The following is a 22005-nucleotide window of genomic DNA, read 5'->3' as shown; positions in this document are numbered from 1 at the left end:
GCCATTGACTAAAAGAAGGGATCGGTTGACAGAACACATCCTGAGGCATCAAGAAATCGTCAGTTTGGTAATGGAGGGAAGGATGGCGGATTGAACTTGTGTAGGGAGATCCATGAACCAAAGACATTGCCGAGATGGGCTGACTTGCGTGCCTGAACCATACACTAGCTGTAATGTAGCTGCAACCGTAATGGATGAGTACTTGTGGAGAAAACGAGCAGACATGTAGTTCATGAAGAGGAGCAGGAGCAACTGCAACAATCTGGATAACTGACTGATCTACATCTATATTCCGTAAGCCACCTTGTGGTTTGTGGCGGAGGATACTTTGTGAATCACTGTCATTTCCCCACTTTTCTGTTGCAATCGCGAATAGTTCACGGGAAGAACGATTGCCTGTAAGCCTCTGTGTGGACTCAAATGTCTCTTATTTTATCTTCATGGTCCCTTCGCGAGCTACACATAGGAGGATGCAATATATTTGTTGACCCTTCTAGGACCATACACTCTCGAACTTCAACATTAATCCACACCGTGATACAGAATGGCCAACGGCCTTGCCGCAATTCGTAACACCAGTTCCCATCAGATCACCGAAGTTAATCGCTGTTGGGCTTGGCTAGCACTTGGGCAGGTGACCGTTCGGGCCTGCCGAGCACTTTTGGCAAGCTGGGTGCACTCAGTCCTTGTGAAGCCAGTTGAGGAACTACTTGATTGAGAAGTAGCGACTCAGACCACGAAAGCTGACACTACTGTGTGAGCGATGTGCTGACCATATGCCCTTCCATATCCACATCCAGTGACGCCTATCAGCTGAGGATGACACAGAGGTCGGTGAATACCTTTGGGTCTTCCGAGGCCTCTTCGGACGGAAGTTTTGTTCAGATACAGAATGCCTCTCTTGTAATGTCTGCCACTGGAGCTGTCTGATCACCACTGTGACGCATCCGAGCCTGGAAATAAACGTGGCATTCTTCTTCAGATATTAACAGTTTCTTTCTGTCAGTACTCTCTGGTACGGATCCAATACTGACGAGCAATATTCAAGTACTGGAGGAATAGGTGTTTTGTAAGCCATTTCCGTTCATGATGACTGCATTTCCTGAAGATTCTTCCAATGGATCTTAGTATGGCATCTGCATTACTCGCCATTAATTTTATGTGGTCGTTCCATTTCAGATCTCTCCCCACGTACACTCCAAGATACTTTATGGAAGTAACTGCTTCCAGTGATTTATTAATCATACAGTAAATGATATTTCTAACACTAATGAAAAAGTTACCAAAAATTTTAAACGTGTTTCTGTCTACATATGCGCAATACATTACATTTGGTTATGTTGAGGGTCAATTGCCAATCCCTGCAACAAGCGTCGATTCTCTCCATGTCCTCCTACCTTTCCCAGTTTTATATCACTGCAAGTTATCTATATATCACAGCATCTTCTGTGAAAAACCTCATGGAACTTCCGACTTTATTTGCTAGGTCATTTATATACATCATCAAAAGAAATGCTCCTGTAACACTCCCCTGCGATACACCCCAAGCTATATTTACGACTGAAAACTTCTCCCTGTCCAGAACAACATGCCGTTGTTGCTAGAAACTTATCAACATTTCTTATGCTCGTAGGCAAATTAGGCGACAGTAGTAATTGTATCGAACGTTCTCCTGAAACAAAATAAGACAGGATCTACCTAGGCTCCCATATCGGTCCTTACAGAGGAGAATTTCGGCCTCCAGAAATGCCACACTGCGCGAGCATTAAACATGTTCCAAAATTCTACAACTGATCGACGTCAGGGATACAAGCCTATATACGAGGGTCGTTCAATAAGTAATGCCCCACATCATTTTAAAAAGCCATTTATATGCATAGGCAAACGTCCTTGTTGGTGCTTCACTTTTGATGTTTGTTCTATGGGCCACAGAAGTTTCGAACCGTTCTGGCAGATGGCAGAGCCGTAGTACAGCGTCAAAATGACGTCTACATTCGACTCATGTTACAGGCAGCGTGCTGTTACTGAATTCTTGTGTGCAGGAAAAGAAACCGTGGCGAACGTCCATAAACGGTTGTGTGCGGTGTATGGCGATGCTGCAGTTGATAGGAGTACAGCTGGACGATGGTAAATAAAGTTGCAGCTTTAGGAAATGCAGAAACAGAGCTCCACGACCAGCCACGCTCGGGACGTCCTGTCACAGCCACTGCTCCAGGTATGCCGAATCGTGCAGATGCCATTATTCGTGCTGACCGGAGCGCACAACTCGACAATTGGCTCTACAGTTGTTGGTCAGCATTGAATGTGCGTCTGCAATGATCGAGACCTTCTGGTGTTCAAAGAGGTGCTCACGTTGGGTTCCACGAATGCTCACAGCAGACCGCAAAATTCAAAGAAAGGCCATTTTATCCGAATTGTTGGAGCATTTTGATACCGATGGAGAGACCTTTCTATCACGGATCATTACAGGGAACAAAAGATGGGTGCACCACTTTGCGCCGAAAACAAAGAAAAAGAAACCGTGGCGAACATCCATAAACGGTTGTGTGCCGTGTATGGCGATGCTGCAGTTGACGGGAGTACTGCTGGACGATGATAAATAAAGTTGCAGCTTCAGGAAATGCAGAAAAGATGATGAGAATGTCAGTCATGCTGTGAAAACATGGCTACGACTAGAGGACAAGAGCTTTTGCCAGCAGGGAATACATGCTCTTCTACAACGTTGGAGTATGGCCATAGAACGTGATGGAGACTATGTAGAAAAATAGGACATGGAGTGGCATCATCCTCATTCACCACAAAAGAAGAAATTCAAGACAACCCCCTCGGCCGGAAAATCCATGGTGACAGTCTTCTGGGGTTGCGATGCCGTCATTCTCGTGGATGTGATGCCAGGAGGCTCAACCATCAGTTCAGGGACATACATGAAGACTCCGAGTAAACTCGAGAACCGTTTCCGACGCGTTCGGTAGGACAAGAATTCAGCAGAAATCTTGCTCCAACACGATAATGCACGCCCACACACAAGTCTGAGAACCCGGGAACACATCGCCAAATTTGGTTGGACATCATTGCCTCATCCACCCCACTGTCCAGACCTGGCACCCTCGGACTTCCATCTCTTTGGGCTGCTTAAAGATTCTCTATGGGGTAAACATTTTGAAGATGATGTGTCAGTCATGCAGTGAAAACATGGCTACGACTACAGGACAAGAGCTTTTATCAGCAGGGAATACATGTTCTTCCACAACATTGGAGTATGGCCATAGAACGTGATGGAGATTATGTAGAAAAATAGGACATGGACAAAAGATGTTGATGTATATTGTCACCAAATTCTGACTCTTAACAATAAATATGTTCTGAGAAAAAAAATGTGAGGCATTACTTACTGAACGACCCTTCATAGTTTTGTGGATCTGTTCGACGGCCCTTTTTGATAACGGGAATGACCCATGCTTTTTTCCAATCATCAGGAACACTTCGCGTCTCCAAAGACCTACGCTACACTACTGCTATAAGAGAGGCAAGCTCTTTCGCATACTCTCTGTAGAATCATATTGGTAACCCTGTCAGATACAGTGGCCTTCCCTCTTTAGAGCGATAAAATTGCTTTTTCATCCCACGTTCACTTATTTCGATATTATCGATTTTGAAGTTTGTGCGATGGTTTAAAAGAGGTACTACAGTGCTATCTTATTTAGTGAAACAGTTTTGAATAAAGACGTTTAGTGTTTCGGCCTTTTCTGTGTCTTCCTCCGCTTCACTGCCATTATGGCCACAGAGTGTCTGGACAGATGTTTCGATCCTTTCATTGATTTAACGTAAGACCAAAACTTCTTAAGATTTTTTGTCAAGAATTTTACTTTACAGTCCGCTGAATGCTTTACACATAACTCTCGTTATGCTGACATTGGCTTCGTTTGGATTTTGTTTGTTTGTGGGTCTTTGACTATATTTAAATTTACAGTTGAAAAGGGACTGTCGCTGGGGGTATATTACTTGAAACAGATTCTGGCAGAAGTTGCCTTCATTAAAAGTCATCTGTTTGTGGGGAAATTATCTATTCTTAGTTATAGGTATGTTTAGGGATATTTTACTTTCTTTAACGATAAGGAAGAATTTTGCAATTAGTTTACACTGCTTTTCTGTCATAGGTTCTCAGAAACCTCCTTCATCTGTATTACAGCCCTGTATGGGTGTGGATGTTAAGCACGCTGGTCCAGGGCCAGTAGAAACCGACAAGACTGCCGGCAATTATGGCAGTGTCTAACGATATTTAGGCCCTGATTGGTAATAATGCCCAACGGATTCTTTTGGAGGGATCAATGAAGGAGTTTTCCGTCATAGAATGCAGCATACCTATTGGCAGTCTGTGCCATTAATATTTATAATTGTTAAATGGGTATAGGTTTTGTTGAAGCATAGCATACTGAAGTTATTCTGAATAAATTTGTTTTATTTCTTTCATAGATGTTTCTCCTAATTTAATATAATGTTAGGTTGAGGTGAAGCCTCTTATTATTTTACACAACTGCACACAACACGCACGTTGTTTCTGGGAAAGGTGGAATTCTTAACAGACAGGATTGCATCTCATCAGCCACTAGTAATGTTACCACTACTTTAATACTAAAACACATAGGACAGGATAGACAAGAGCTCCAACTTGCACCTAGCGCACAGATTCAATACTAGCATCCAATGGGGTGAGGACAGAGATCAGCTTGGCATTAGACGATAAAGCTTTCTTTTCTATACTCCTTTTCTGTACTGTATAACAACTTCAGTTAGAATTTAGCCAGTATCAAAGGATACCGCATGTGCACGTGGTGGCTATGACCACGTTGGTTCAGAGTGGCTTTCCACAAGCTTACAAGATTTTAATCAAACGGTTGAAACTGTGTAAATGCCTGTACCGTGAGGCGGTAGCAGTTTATTTAAATAATCTATTGCTTCTCCTCGAGTTTCTCTATAGGCGAGCGTAGCTGCCTTGTTACTAGTTCGTCACACGTGGCGCATGTGGCCCCTATTTGTAATACACAGAAAACACACATTAAAAATCAATAAACCATTCCAAAATTCTTAACACACATAAATAAATTGAAAGTCACATGGTTTGTTACCTAACTCTATCGCATAGATGGACAATTTCACTATCCAAGCCTAACGTTGCCTACCACGTGGCGTGAACACAAAGACATACGTATATCACTCTCAACACACAAAAATCGTACAACAGAAAATAATCAAAATAACCATGAGCGGAATCATTGGTTTCTCTATTCAACGCTGGGCTGAAAAAGAGTGGGTTAGTCACAAATATCTAGTATTCCAATACCCTTTTCCATTATCAATCGAAACGGACATGCTGAAGGCACGTCCAGTCGCTTACACTTTCTTCGCAGAACAGCCCCTTACCATGGCGGAGCTCCTGAGACCCTCTGGTATTCGGTGGAGGGGGTAACCTGACCAACCTCTCCCCGCTAAACCCTATGTTCGCACATTCTCTTTGACAAAGTTTTGCATGTGGTCGATCTCTGCCACTCAAGCCCAAGGAAACAAAGTTGGCACTACTACAGTCTACCAAGAGTTGTCTGCTCCCAAACTAATGGCTGACATCGCTTCAGGAAAGATGGGAATAAGTTGTAAAGGATATTTCACGTGCGTGAACATATTAACATTAAATAAATATTCTACAACATAATAAATCAACGTTCCTTCCTACATCATGGAAGTTGCGTGGCGCCCGCGGTGGGGCCGAGATACGAGAGAGAGAAAAACGGCAAGTGGCCGCACCCTTGAATATCTATCGATGATGCTGTCCTTTTAAGAAGGTACGATTGCAAAACATCGTATTTAATCATGGAACGGTGCATACAGTACCGTTTCACAGTGAAGCTCTCTTTGCTTTCGTACCAGTTTTCTAACGTAGCTGTTGAACCAGGGCGGGTCTTTTCCATCCCTCAAAACTTTGTTTGGCACATACTTATCTAATGCATATTGTACAATGCTCTTGAACTTTATCCATTGACACTCAGCGTCGTTTGTGGTGAAGATGAAATTTTCGTGCCGACCTCTCAGGTAATGTAATATCTATTTCATGTCTCTGTTGCAAAGCAGAAAGATCTTCCTGCCTTTCTTTGTATTCCTATTTACAGCGGTATTCGGCGATGCTGTAACAGCATTGTAACATCAGCAACCATGGCCTTGCTGTGCTGATACGGTAAACGGCTGAAAACAAGGAGAAACTACAGCCATTACTTTCGCCGAGGGCATGCAGCTCTAGTGTATGGTTAAATGATGATGGAAGTCTCTTGAGTAAAATATTCCTGAGGTACAATAGTCCCCCATTAGGATATTCATTTGAGTGCTGCTGAGGAGAATGTCGTCATCAGGAAAAACAAAACTGACTTTGTATGGATCGGAGTGTCCAAAGATAGCTCCCTTGATCGGGTAGCTAGATTGAAAAATTTTAAAAGGGAAATGGATTGGCTGAAGGCAGATAGAAGGATGATTAGTAAAATGCATGGAAGGATGAACGTGACTTCTACTCAGGTGAGTACAGCGTTAAAAATACAAAATCAAATGTAGGTGATGAAGGAATAGTTCTACCACTGAATAATAAAATAAGAATGTGGCTAAGCTACTGTGAACAGCATAGTGAACGCATTATTGTAGCCCAGATAGATAAGAAGTCAGATAGATACGAATAGTAGTACAAGTTTATATGACAAATGGCTACGCTGGTAATGAAGAGATTGAAAGAATGTGTGATGAGATAAATTATTCAGGTAGTTTAGGGAAAGGAAAATTTAATTGTGATGAGTGACTGGACGTTGACAGTTGGAAGAGGAGAGAAGGAAAAATAGTAAGCGAATATGGACTGGGAGAAAGAAATGGAAGAAGAAGCCACGTGGTGGAAACTTTGCAAATAGCATAATTTAATCACGGCTAAATCTTGGTTTAACAATCATGAAAGAAGATTGTATACGTGGAAGAGACATGGACCCACTAGAAGGTTTCAGCCTGATGATTAAAGGTGACTCAAAATCATGTCCGATACGACAGCGTCAGCACTAGTGACTCAATAGTTTTGGCACATAAGAAAAGGGCGTAATTAGTGGAGATAGCGAAAATACAAAGAAACAGACGCATCCTACAGATGTAAAGTTTGTATGTAGAACTGTAACGGATCCTAACCAAGGCTCGAGATACGTTACTTACCAAGAATAATGGAGATGTAACCCTTGTGCGTAATTTCTGGTTAAGTTATCTCACAAGGACAATCATAAATTTAAAAATTGCAGGGTCGCCACCAGCCGAAGCCCTTCCTAACAATTAAGAAAAGACCGAACTATAAATTATCAATTCAATTAAATTAAGAACTTAATTATAAGAATGCAATTTTTTAGAGACACTAAAAAGATGAACAGCGTTGTATTTCGTATATCAATGAGCTTAATTAAATGTGATAATTTCTTAAATTTAAGACAGTACACAGTTCACTTCGATTTTTTTCCATTTTTGTTCATCACAAGCAAGCATATTAACTTAAAAAAATCTGGGAATAGAGAATTAATTTGAAAACTGGCATCAATGAGACAGATAAAGGACGCACAGTTTGTCTTTCACGTAGCACATTTATTCCATTACTGAATTTGATGCACATCCTATGAAAACACATGACTGGTGCCTGAATAAAAAAGTTTAACTAAATAATTCGCATAAAATTGTAGTTCGCGCAATTAAAAAGGAAGAACACGCAAAAGGTAAGTGGAACACAATATTTCAATCATTCCATCTACATACCCATGACTGGCCGAAACGAACAAAGCAACTTCCACAGTTTTAATTTCAACCACCATCATCGCCGATTTTTAACAAAATAATTATGCCACATTCCGAAAATATAAAACTACACACGCTTCAGTTAATCTGAAGTACTTAAATATGCCATGAAATTAACATAGGGAAGTTCTAATTCGACCTCCTTCCTATCAGCAGAAATCCTCTCTAGGAACTACGTACTGTGCTCACCAACCGTTAGCTGCAGTGTCCTTTCTCCACCGAGCTTCGCCTAACTACCGGTGCAACGGAGGCTACCAGTGGGGTAGGCTTCCGTCACCAACCTGACAGACAAACCGACCGCAGACTAAAAGGGGTAAACTTCTCTGTCCAGGTACTGGGATCCTAAGTTGGTCATCCTGTGCTACCCTCCAAACGAGAAGTAAACAACACCTGCTCCTAGCAGACGACAACCAACTCAGCGTCCCCCACAAAAGAAACCCGAAACCACTCGTAAAAACACTCATTCAGTCACATTCACGCATACAAAGGGTAGGATGATTAGAAAAACGTAATAAATACAGGACATGATTTCGTATGAAACACAAAAATATCAATCATAATATCATTTAATAAACCTTAGTTTGATTGCTCAGTCTTTCTAGGAGACTTAATAAATTAAACCGCAATCAGGCGGTGGACAGAATAGGATGCACAGAATCCAGTGAGACAAGCGTCTATGAAACGACTCCACAGAGACGTTTCACAGACGTGCTTTAATCGTACAAACAGAATGTACATCATCGATCAGTGACGACCTGAAACTTAACAGTACATCCCCAGTCAGCTGTTCATAAGTATCTCTAATACAGAAGATGTTCAGACTGACTGCTATTGTGCACGTAACACATCTGAACACTGCGGCGGACAATGCTGGACATTCACCTCAAGGTGGCTGTCGGTTTTTCCGCACAGTCACTGGTCAGATTCTCCTGCAACTCAATTACTGTTGAATATGTGGAGACTGAAGAGGCGGATGGAAATTTGTACCAAGGCCAAGCTTTGACTCAGGGTCTGATGTTCAGTGGGCAGATGCGCTCACCACTACGCCACCCTGGCACAGTGGTTTTGCACAGCTGCACAGACTCCGCCAGAACGCCTCCGTCGCCAATCAAAACCCTCATTCGGGCCCCAGGCCGCTTGATGTTCCTACTAAACTCGAACAGCATTGAAGGGCCTCTCCAGCTATATTTGAATAGCATCTCAGCCTCAAACGAAATGAGGGATCCTCTCTGAAACGCAGGCGTAAATGCTTTAATGAAATGAAAATATATGGTTCCAGAGACCATTCCAAATTCAGACAATAAGAAATTCAGCCTTCAGTTGCAAGGTAAATTTTTTTTAGTTTACCTAGGTTTCGATAACAATAATGGAATCTTCTTCAGAACCTATAAATTAACCCATACAGACATATATTAAACATTGAACTATATCATCAATCTGATAATTTCATAGTACGGAAAATCGTGATACTTACAAAAATTAAATTATTTTGAGGGCCATACATTGGCCATGCCACAGAACAAAACTAATACAGAATAAAGACGCATAATCATAAGATTATGTCTGTCAGTGCTAAAAACAATAAGAAAAACGTAGACAGAGCTACGCCGGGCCATGAATAAAGGTCGTACGTATGCAACAAGGAAACCAGGCGTCGCGAGCCTATACTTCTCCCACGAAAGTGCAATGAACCCAATCACAAGCAAAAAAAGTGCTAAAATGGATACTAACAGTTATTGTAAAACATTCCTGTCCTCACAAACACAAAAGACACTGTTACACTCATCAATTTTAAATACTTTGTCAAACCTGAGTAACTTCATCAACACAACAAATGCAAGCCAATACTAAATTGGGCATGGGTCTAGTTTTATTTTGTCAGATATTTTCTACATAGTACAAATTTAAATAAAATTCACATGCAGTAAGATTCACAATATTCTTTAAAAGCAAAGAAGTAACTGTTTACATGGATAATGGCATTCATAGTAACTTTACCTTCAGTGAGAATGAAACAGTAAGTGGATGCTCAAAAAATAATATTACACTTTTTAACACACGATGTGCACAAAAAGGAAACATAAATTTCAAGAGCAATTGTAACTTTTTATAATCAAGTGACTGTGCAATTTGAGCAACTTTCAGTGGGAACTCCATAATCTTGACTACCATAGTAAAACAAACTAAACACACTTTCATGAACAATCTAAAGAATGCCAACTTAGGAAAACAGTTCTCATAAATTGACTAACCTTGTGTGCATTTTTAACAGATTCTACAGACAAAATGTTTACTAGGTATTGCTTTTCAAACCAATTATTGAGAACATTTACTTCAAACTGACCTCAAAATGGTTTGTTGTCTGTTTGTTATCATCTCAGTTGTTTACTTTTGAAACCATAGGTTAAGAAAATAATTTTCAGAGATCACAAAACTTTAAAATGAAGAAGTTCAATTACTGGGAGGCTTTCACAAAAGCTACACTTACTTCCTCCCTCGACTTCACCAAAATCCACAATAATTTCAGATAACCTATTTCACTCAGTTTTGAACAAATTTAATCCTGAGGTCATCAGTCCCCTAGAACTTAGAACTACTTAAACCTAACTAACCTAAGGACATCACACACACCGAGGCACGATTCGAACCTGCGACCATAGCGGTCACGTGGTTCCAGACTGAAACGCCTAGAACCGCACGGCCACACCAGCCGGCTACATAAAAATTAATGGGCCTTTGGAGAAAGAGAATCAGCTGTATCAATATCAGGAGCTGAGACGGAAATCCAGTACTAAACAAGGAAGAGAAAGCTGAAAGTTGGAAGGAATATACAGAGAGACTATACAAGGGAAATGAACTGAAAGGCAATGTAATACATAAGGAATAGAAAGCTAATGAAGATGAGATGGGAGTCTGACAGAGCACTAAAAGACCTAAGTACAAACAAGTCCCCTGCAGTAGACGACATTCTGTCAGAACTACTGACAGCCTTTAGAGAGCCTGCCATGACGAAACTATTCCATCTGGTGAGCAAGATGAATGAGACAGGCGAATTACCATCAGACTTCAAGAACAATGTAATAATTCCAATTCTAAACAAAGTAAGCACTGACAGATGATAATAGTACCGAACTATCAGTTTAATAAGTCATAGTTGCAAAATAATAATACTAATTCTTTACAGAAGACTGGAAAAACTGGTAGAAGCGGCCTCAGGGAAGATCAGTTTGGATTCCAGAGAAATGTGGGCATACACGGGGCAAGAGCGACTCTACGACTTATCTTAGAAGATAGGTTAAAGAAAGGCAAACCTACGTTTATAGCATTGTAAACTCAGAGAAAGCTTTGACAGTGTTGGCTGGAATACTCTTTTTGCAATTCTGAGGGTAGCAGGGGTAAAATGCAGGGAGCTACAGGCTATTTGCAACTTGTACAGAAACCAGATGGCCATTATAAGATTGAACTGCATGAAAGGGGAGCAATGGTTGAGAAGGGAGTGAGACAGGATTGTAGCCTTTCACCAATGTTATTCAATCTGTACATTGGGCAAACAGTAAAGCCAAAGAAAAAACTGGAGAAGGAAGGACTACTTCTGACAGCAATAAATACTCCACCACCAACTGTATTTAATCTATCCTTTCTGAACACTGTTAGATCGTTTGAAAAAATTTCGGCTGAACTTATTTCTGGCTTTAGCCAGATTTCTGTACCTGTAACTATTTGAGCTTTAGTGCCTTCTACTCAGGCTTGGAGCTCTGGTTCTTTCCCAACACAGCCACGACAATTTACAGTTACAATACCTACCGTCTATACAACTAACTTACTGTGTTTTATCTGTGCCCTTTTAGGCAGACGCCCTTTCTGTGGTTCCCTGAGACCCTCTAACCTAAAAAACCGCCCAGTCCCTTCCACACAGCCCCCGCTACCCGCGTAGCCGCTTCCTGTGTGTAGTGGACTCTTGACCTATTAAGCGGAACCCGGAAACCCACCACCCGATGGCGCAAGTCAAGGAATCTGCAACCTCCATGGTCACAGAACCGCCTGAGCCTCTGAGTCAGACCTTCCACTCAGCTCTGCACCAAGGACCACCGTCGATTCTGTCGACGATGCTGTAGATGGTGAGCTCTGCCTTAATCTCGCAAGCAAGTCTGGCTGTCTTTACCATTCCCGCTAACTGCGCGAAACCAGAGAGAATCTTCTCCAATCCAAAGCAACACATGTCATTGTAGTACCCACATAGGCCACCACCTGCAGTTTGCTGCAACCTGTACTCTTCATGGCATCCAGAAGCTCCCTTTCCACGTTGGGAATGTCCCCCCCCCCCCCCCCCCCCCAGTATACAGTTGGTCAGTTTATAACCTCATAGCTCCAATACTAGTGGACATACGGCCAAAAACGTGTTTTTCCAGCCATTGGTATATAGGCTGCTCTGTATGGTGGGCATGTTGTGTGAGAACAGTATCAGCTTGCCAAACTATCCTCCTTTGCAGGGCAGACTGCATGTCAGGGGTAAGAAACTGTATTCTCGTCCCTGACATGTAGACTACCCTGTTTTACAGATGTGTTGGAGCAGCATCAGTGTGCTTTATCAGCCTGCTTTGCATGGTGGCCTGTAAAGCAGAGGCAAATAAATGAGTTTTCACCCCTCGTGTATAGCCTGCCTTACACGATAGACATATTTATTGAAATGTATTACAGGGGCTCACATGTCATTGAGCATGACTGGGGATGGATTGAGATGGATAGAGGAGGGGATGGACAGAGTGAGGGGAAGAGGAAATGGACACAGACAAGGAGGAGTGGGGAGACGACTGTGGCAGGTGTAAGGTGTTGAGGGGTAATGGGCAGGAGGAAATGGAAGAGGGTGAAGTGGTGATAGAAAGAGAGAGGGGGGTGAAGATATGCATGAATGAAATGGGCAAAGAGGAAGAGGAGACGAATAGAGAGAAAGTGGGAAGGAGATAGACAGAGGTGGGAGGAAGAGTTGGACATATAGATACAGAAAGTATATATATAGAAAGAGAGAGAGTGTATTTAGGTGTGTATATCTGGGATCTCCTCCCTAACTCCTGAATCGATTTCAACGAAATTTACCACAGAAACTGTAGGACTCACAAGTATAAGTTCTGTGGCGTTTGTAGCCTCCTAGTTCCAATATGGGCAGAGATAAGCGCAAAAACGTTTTTTTCAGACCCTGGCATATAGATATATAGGCTGCCCTACACAGAAGATGGAGTGTGTGGGAATAGTATTGGCTGGCCTTACAACCCTGCTTTACAGAGCAGCCTCCTCATCAGGGACAAGAAATGGTTTTCCAGCTCCCATTGTGTAGGCTGCCCTGAACAACAGGTGTGTTTTGTGGGAGTAGTATTGGTCTGCTTTATCAACCTCCTTCCCAGGTGCAGATAGGCACAGCTGAGCAAGAAGATGGGGAGAGTAGATAGATAGTGAGAGAGTGGGAGGATGAGGGGGACAGAGAAAAAGGGGAGGTGGAGATGGGCAGATGGGGATGGAGGTTAGGGACAGAGAGAGAAACGAGGAGATGAGGTGTGGGGCAGAGAAGACAGAGAGAGAGAAGGGAGGAAGGGTGTTGTGTGGGTAGGGGCTACATCTGCAAATAGGCACAGCTGTGCAGAGAGAGGGGGAGAGATGTGTTGGATAGTGGGAGAAGGGTAGAATGCACTGGACAAAGAAATGGGAGAGGAGGAGATGGAGAGAGACAGGAGGCAGAGGAGATGGACAAAGAGTTTGTGAAGATGGGGACTGAGAGAATGAGGGGAAGGAAAAGATATACATTGAGATACGGATGTAGGAGTCAGATGGAATGAGTAGAGGTGTAGTGGGTAGATGGTAAAAGAAGAGGGGCAGAAGGACACAGACAGAGAAAGGGGAAGAGTATAAGGCACAGGGCGGAATGAAGAAGTATGGTCAGAGTGCCAATGGGGAGATCTACAAGTTGTGGAGAAGAAGTTAGAGAGAGAGGGTGGGAAGGAGGAGACTGACATAAAGAGTTGGGAGAATGAGGTGGGCAGAGAGATGTGAAGGAGTAAGAGGTGAACGTAAAGAGAGAGAGCAGGAGAAGTTGTCTGCAAAATATGTGTTGAATGTGTGCACAAGGCAAGCAGGATGAAAAGGAGTTTTATAATTAATATATAAATAGTGAATGTGTGCATGTGTGTGTGTGTGTGTGTGTGTGTGTGTGTGTGTGTGTGTGTGTGTGTGTGTGTGTTTCAGGGATCTCATCTCAAACTGCTGTGGCGATTTCGGCCAAATCTGGCACACAAACAGCAAACCTCATGTGTGTCATCAGTGTGATGTCTATAACATCCTAGGTCCAATAGCTACGGATGTATGGGCAAAAACGTTTTTCAGTGCCTGTCGTATAGAGTTCCCTGCACAACATGTATGTTCTGTGGTAACAGTATCAATCTGGCTTACCGACCTGCATTGCAGGGCAGCCTATGTATTAAGGACAAAAAGAAAACAATTTTCAAGTTCCTGACATGTAGAGTTCCCAGCAAGAAACGTGTATTGTGGCATTATCTTCAGCCTGCCCTGTTTTAAGGGTGCTATTATTTCAACTTGGCAAGTCTGGAGGATGTTTGAGATGGATAGTGGAAGATGCTGACAGAAAGAGGCGGGCACGGGCGTTTGGTAGGGAGACTTACAGAGACTGTGGGCAGAAGGGGAAGGTCAGAGAGAGGGGAGCAGGAGTGGATGGACAGAGAGAGAGAAGATGGAGAAAGAGAGACAGAAAGAGGGGAACAGAGAGAGGAGGAGGAGGAAATGGCTAGGGTGAGCTGTAGGAGGAGATTGGTGGTGTGTTTTTGGGTAGCAGGAAATGAATAACATGGAGTAGCGAGGGAGAAGCACATGAGCATGAATATAGAGACAGAAGTGGGAGGAAATCTGCAGCAATATCAGGGTAAGAGGAGACAGACAAAGAGAGAGGGGGGGGAGAAGATGTACAGGAAAAGAAGGAGGATTAGATTAACAGAGTTGGGTGGCTTGCAGAGTATAAATGTAGATGTAGAAGGACAGATAGAGTTTCTGAAGGAGGAGTAGACAGTCACAGAGTGGGGGGAAAAGCAATTGGACAGAGAGAGAGGCAGAAGAGGAGACAGACGGAGGGAGAGGGGCAGGAGTGGATGGGTAAAGAGATGTGGCAAGAGGAGATGGGTAGAGATACGGGAGGAGGAGATGGACTGAGAGGTGGAGAGGGTGATATAGCCAGAGTGAGGGGAGGAAGACATGGGCAGAGAGGGAGGACGCAGAGGCGAGGGACAGACAGGCGGAAAGTTAGATTCCTGATCTCGCTTAATTTTATATTGACATCTAGTCTTTACCATAACCTAGCAAAAGTTCGCTAATAAAACAGTAGTGTTCCTGTCTGGGACGCACACACTTGCTACTACTACAGCTTGTTGTAAATACTATACACTTATTAAAAACCATGAAAAGAATAACTACTTTTTCATACTCAATATTCTGAAGGTGTTACTCAGATAATAACGAACCGAGCGAGGTGGCGCAGGGGTTAGCACACTGGAGGACGACAGTTCAATCCCGCGTCCGCCATCCTGATTTAGGTTTTCCGTGATTTCCCTAAATCGCCTCAGACAAATGCCGAGATGGTTCCTTTGAAAGGGCATGTCCCAATTCCTTCTCCATCCTTTCTTAACCCAATGGGACCGATGACCTCGCTGTTTAGTCCCCTCCCCCAAACTAACCATCCAACCAATGATAACGAAAATGAAAAATCAATTATTTCTGTTGTTAATGTGAGGTTGCTAATGTTCATAAAATGGTTCAAGCAGATAAGCACTGAAACTATTGCTTGTGCTTACCTGTACATTGTTTAATTTCGTAGTGAAATTCATTTGTGATGGATCCGTACAGCTCTGCTACTGTAGACTGTTGGACTTCATCAGAAAAACATTAAACAAATCGCAAGGCTTGGATTAGAGTACAATATTGGTATTAGAATACACTTTAGTGCCAGAAATCCTACAACTTACTAGTTCGCGTTCGAGAGTCATATGAGATACAATCGGCCCTCGAGCAGTCGACACTTAAATCAGGAGTATTAAAAACAGAGTTGATGATGATTATTACTATTACTATTATCATTACTATCAGTGTTACTGTTATTAGTCAACTTTTTCTTTATTGTTGAATCGCTTTTGATGAAGCCCATACACGCGTGTGAAATCTTTCTAGAATCACCAAGCTGATTCAAAAAAATGGTTCAAATGGCTCTGAGCACTATGGGACTTAACATCTGTGGTCATCAGTCACCTAGAACTTAGAACTACTTAAACCTAACTAACCTAAGGACATCACACACATCCATTCCCGAGACAGGATTCGAACCTGCGACCATAGCAGTCGCCATGCTGATTCCAAAGATGTTGCAATTCAGCAGCGACACTCCCAAATAAATTCTTCGGTGGCCTGTAATCTTTGCATTTATACCTCAACCTCCCATCTGAAAAGATCCGAGTAATTCCCAGAAGTTCTGAACCTTCCTGCTGAGCCGTTAGGAATTTTTATGTCATCTGTGAATTCCTGCTGAATAAGAGCCTGCTTGTACATGCACATTCCCAGACATGTTCTGACAGGCACGTTCGAGTCGCATCGTCATGTTTCTCTAGCAACAGGAAACAGATAGACGGACACCTCACATCACTGAGCCAGAGTTTCTGCGGTCTTATCACACCCTTCTGCTGCCTGCTAGCCAAATACAGCCTCCGCACCAAGCAGAGGAGGCGTTCTGCGTTAAATTTGTAAAAATAATCGTGGCAAACGGGATGAAATCATTTTTTAAATATCAATATTTTATTTGTGTAATAAGCGAACCACATGAGATACAACACCACAAATATTTACCAAAAGCTTACTCAGAATCGAAAATCTAAGAAAAATTTGGGCGGAGAATTCTCTCAGCAGGCGATTGGGAACAAAGTGTATTTGGTCGTCTTCGCTTGTTTTACGCTTATTGTCAGCAATTTCACGCCGCTAACAGTACAGAAAGCTTTCTTCTGCTATCTTCTCTACTTCTACTGTTACATGAGCTGGAGGAAAGTAATGAGAAAATTGCTGAAGCACTGAAAGAATCCAACTCGAGATGCAGCAATAAACACAAGCATTGTATTTAATACGAAAAAGTACATTAAATTTTCAACCAAGTGCGAATGTATATCTGTTGTGCTGATTAAAAATATATGAAAGACCTAATCTTTCTTACTTCCATTCTAGCTATAATTGCACGGCTAGCATTTTTCGATGACAAATAAACTATATAAGAGGTTTTCTTTTTTTTTTAGTAGCCTGTATGGCAGGTCTGTGTATATTTCAGATTCCATTTCGTTGACTTTATTTTCCTTAGCGCACGTTTATTTTGCAGTCTAACTGCTGGCAGCTAGCTGCTCGCTACTGGGACATCGCGTCTGGCTGCTCACTGGGAGCCTCGCTACATTTCCGCTGCAGTCTCACTGCTGGCACATAACTGGTAGACGATCGCGAAAGTGTCTCACTTCTCGCTAGGAGTGCCGCTGTTCGCATCGCTAGCTGAGTGGATTACCTGCAGAGTGTGAAGCAAAAAACCCTGTTCTATGCATTATCTGATGACAGTAAGAGTGGTTCGTTCACACAAGAAATGTGATTATTGACAATGAGAAAGAAGAACAGGTATGGACACACCGTTTGATTGTAGACTGTCCACGCTGCAGGTACTTTCATCAGTTCTCAGAACATCTCAAAAACTATCCAGTATGTAAGTCGTAACAAATTACCTAGTTTATTTTAAATATTATTGAACCAGAACAGTGTAAGATATGGAGATTTAATCCAAAATTATTAGCACAAATTCTTTTGAAGAGCAGTTTGTGGGCCTATTCACCCTGAGGTACTATTTCATCAGATTTTATCCACGTATACTTCATATACCACTTGCACATGCGCCGCTTGTAGATTTTCATGCCGGTATCCTAACGAAAAAAAGAAACAGAAAATTATAAATTAGGTGAAACGGGAGAACTAATTTCCAAAAATTCTTACATCTAATGTTTTCCATCACGAAGCTAACGATTACATGTATGCCCCTTGAGACAGATAGCTTTGCGTCCAAAACGACCGAAATTAGTGCCTGTTTAAAATCTTCACTTGTAGTTCTCTCAATATTACTGTTTAAGTTGGTTGGTTGGTTGGTTTGGGGAAGGAGACCAGACAGCGTGGTCATCGGTCTCATCGGATTAGGGAAGGATTGGGAAGGAAGTCGGCCGTGCCCTTTCAGAGGAACCATCCCGGCATTTGCCTGGAGTGATTTAGGGAAATCACGGAAAACCTAAATCAGGATGGCCGGACGCGGGATTGAACCGTCGTCCTCCCGAATGCGAGTCCAGTGTCTAACCACTGCGCCACCCCGCTCGGTCTACTGTTTTAGTATGGCAGTTTGATACAGTAGGTAGGATACAGGGAAAATGCAATCACCCTGCAAAGGATATTGTTACAATACACTTACATGACCCATTATAAAATATTGTTCAGATGTGTAGGATCCATACCAAATAAGACCATCAGCAGACACTGAAAGTACACAAAGAAGGACTGCATCAATGGTCACATGTTTGTCTAGTCCAAAAGAGCGCGTCATGGAAATGTAGAAAAACCTGAGAAGGCAGATACTTGGAGTTAGACGCAAACTATCTCTCAAATGCATACCTACAAAGATTCAAGTACCAGTGTTAAGTGACAAAACTTGGAATGTATTAGATGGCATTATGTGTTGCTCTTGTAATGGTCGCAAATATATGAGTAATCTAACTAAATACTGCGCAGAGGCATTTTTCCTGCCCTCATACGTGAATGGAATGGAAAGAAACCCTAATATATGGTACACTGGGAAACACCCTCAGCCACACACTACGCAATAATTTACAGGGTACGGATATATAGATGTAGATGTATGAAGTGTGAAAAGCCACGCAATAAGGAGCAGTCAAACATGGCACTGCTAGAGCAGCCTTAAATCAGTCAATCACGGCTAAAGTTTCAGGACAGGTGGCGATGGTCACAGTGCGAAACAAAAACCAGCTTGATACTACAGTCTCTCGAGGATCTTAGCGAGCAGCGAAGGTGCAAGCTGAATGCTCCAGTATGGCTCAGGGGGCTTGTTTCGTCATAGCCAGGCCGAGCAGCGACGTGCAGTATAAATGCACTCTTATACATTAAATCTGTGAAGTGCTACATCAGAAGTTATCTGCAGTTATTGAAATAGCATAAATGTATCCATTCAGAGTTAAATGCTAGTGTCCTGATTTCATATTGTATGGCAACCTTCAGCCAATATACGGTAAAAGTTCACGACTGACGCTAAGAAAATATGGCGCTGCAAATCAGTGTTAGATACACTTCATCTGCACCTTTCATGGCTACCTACAAATTCAGACACCTAAGTTCTTATCCGTTTTCATGAAAAAAGAACGGTGCCATTCAAAGCACTTGATCATAGCTCTGTAACACAACTCTAACTACACAATGTGCCATATTCATGTCAAAAAACATAAAAATGCAGCGTTCGTAAGCTATTATCATGTTCTGTTCTGTTCCCTCATTTGTACAAACGACTGGTGGTGAACTGTCAACTCATTCACTCCAGCTCAATGTTTAGCGGAGTTGGCTTTGATTATTGCTTAAAATTTATGATGGCTCAATTGCAGAACATTTCATCCGTCGAGAGTGTCCCACAGAAAGTTGTATTTCGCGAATTTCGAGACAGTTCACACATACTTTGGGTTGTCGGCAAGTGATTAGTTTCTTTTCTGCAGGAGAACTGAAAATGTAGCCTGAGCCAGTAGCACACTAACAGGGAGTAGTGAGTAGAGTCCAGGTGGGCATGCTAACTTATTGCAGAAGGCTGCAGGTAGATGCTGACTAGTCGCGCTGTGTGTCTTAAGATGTGCAGCCGTGCTGAGTTATTATGTGTGCCATTAGTAGTGGAAAAAAATTTTCGCCACAAAATTTGTGCCCCCAGAGGTGCAATGTCCACTTACCTCTTCCCTGTTAGAAGAGACTCAACATCCACATCTGCGAGATTAAGTTTGCAGGATATTTTAGCCTTCGGCAGGTATTTCGTATAAAGTTGGCAAATAACAAGATAGCAAATTTGCTAGCTAATGCTTGGCAATCACATTTTTGCCTGCTGATTCATCATGGTGGCGTTTTATAAAAGCAGGAAGATGTGCTGCAGCAGCTGAGTCATCGCCAGAGATACCACCATCTTCGTGGACAGTCACCTGAAAATCTGTTTCCCTCCCAACTGTATGCAGGGTAATGGTGGTCATCCTGTAAATTGGTCATAAATGTCCCTTTCAGCGTTCAATAGCATTCAGTCAGTTGACCATCACCATTTACCATTTAACTGTTTACCATTTGGCATTTGCCATTTACTATTTGCCATTTACTGTTTGCCATTTGCTGTTCAACGTGTGAGTGTATGGGTGGGGAAGGGGGTTCTATGGGTGGGTGGGTATGAGTAGGTGCTGGTAAGTGTGTGTATGAGACATGTATATATGATGAGACAGATATTAAAGTATTGCATTCACACACACATATGAGAGTCAAGTCTAGTGAAAAGACAGAGAAATAGGAAATACTAAATTTAAATGATGATGAAATGGTGGTCACCCAAAATGGAATCATGCTCAACCAGGGGGAATGGCGGCTACCCAAACAGGAAAGGTGGTCACCCTATAAAGTGGCCAGCAATGTCCTCAGGGGGAATGGTGGCCAGCATGTAAAAAATCGTAATTACCCTACATAAATACAAGTGTGTGTCTGTGTGCATGTGTGTGTAAAAGAGAGAAAGAGAGAGGTATGATGATGAGATGTATGGAAATATTACATGTACTTGCACACACACACACACACACACACACACACACACACACACACACACACACACACACACACACACATTTGAGATAAAATTTAATGATGAGGCAGTACAGTATTTGCATATATGGAACATTATGCTGTGTGTGTGTGTGTGTGTGTGTGTGTGTATCATTTTAGTACTTCACTGTAATTAGCTGGAGATGGAGGGTTGGAAATAAACCACAATTAAGCTACATAAAGCCAGACAGCAGTCAGTCACAGAGTCTGTGGTTTATTGCAGATCTAGATTTCGACTATAGTGTGGTCATCATTGGTGCATTACCAGAAAAGCCATACAAGAATAATCATATCAGAGCACAAACATGTGACAGTTAGTGCTAGTGTTTATATGGCAGAGACAAAACTGAAGCTGTTGCTGCCCACCAGCTCAGACAGCATGAATATGTGTCGCAAAAGACGTGTAGTGCCTTCTATTGGAGGGTCCTCAATAAATATATGTCACAGAGGACCTGTAGTGCCCTCTATTAGCACACACTGTAATAGAGGGCACTACATGTCTTTTGTGACATATATTCACGCTGTCTGTGCTGGTTGTAAGCAATGTCTTCTGTTTTTTTCTGTCATGTAAATGGTAGTGTCAATTGGCATGTGTTTATGCTCTGGCATGGTTACACCTGTATGGCTTTTCTGGTAGTGCACCAATGATGACTATGTTATAGTCAATATCTAGATCTGTTATAAATTATGTAACCTGTGACCTAATGCTTTCCACAGCGCAAATGGGATAGTTCCACCATTTCGTATTTTTTAATTTTCCCACTAATACAACTGAGCTAGTTCTGCTATCTTTGATTTTGACTGACTGGAGTTAGGGGACAGGAGGTGGTGGGGAGCAGAAGGTGATGGGAGAGGGAAGGACACGTGGCTTGATGGCATCTTTGATTAGGAAGGGAGGTGCTTGATAATATCATGATTCCTTGCATTGCCAAGTGGTCATGTTATTATATTCCTTGCTTTCCAAAAGTGTTCCAGAATCCTCATTACCATCCTACTCTCCAGCATGTTACATTTCTCTTTACACCAGTCATGTGTGCTTCTGCAGCTTTGCCTTTCTTCTCTGACCATTCCTGCTACACCGTTTTGCACATCTTTCTTTAACAATTGAATTGTTTCCAATTTGAACATTTTAAATTGAAGAAGTGTCTCTATGGACTCAGTCATGGTACTGTTGGAATCAAAAGTTTGTGCTGTTTCTAA

Source organism: Schistocerca serialis, chromosome 4, assembly GCF_023864345.2.
Source record: "Schistocerca serialis cubense isolate TAMUIC-IGC-003099 chromosome 4, iqSchSeri2.2, whole genome shotgun sequence".
Taxonomy (NCBI): domain Eukaryota; kingdom Metazoa; phylum Arthropoda; class Insecta; order Orthoptera; family Acrididae; genus Schistocerca; species Schistocerca serialis.
This window is presented reverse-complemented; position numbering follows the sequence as displayed.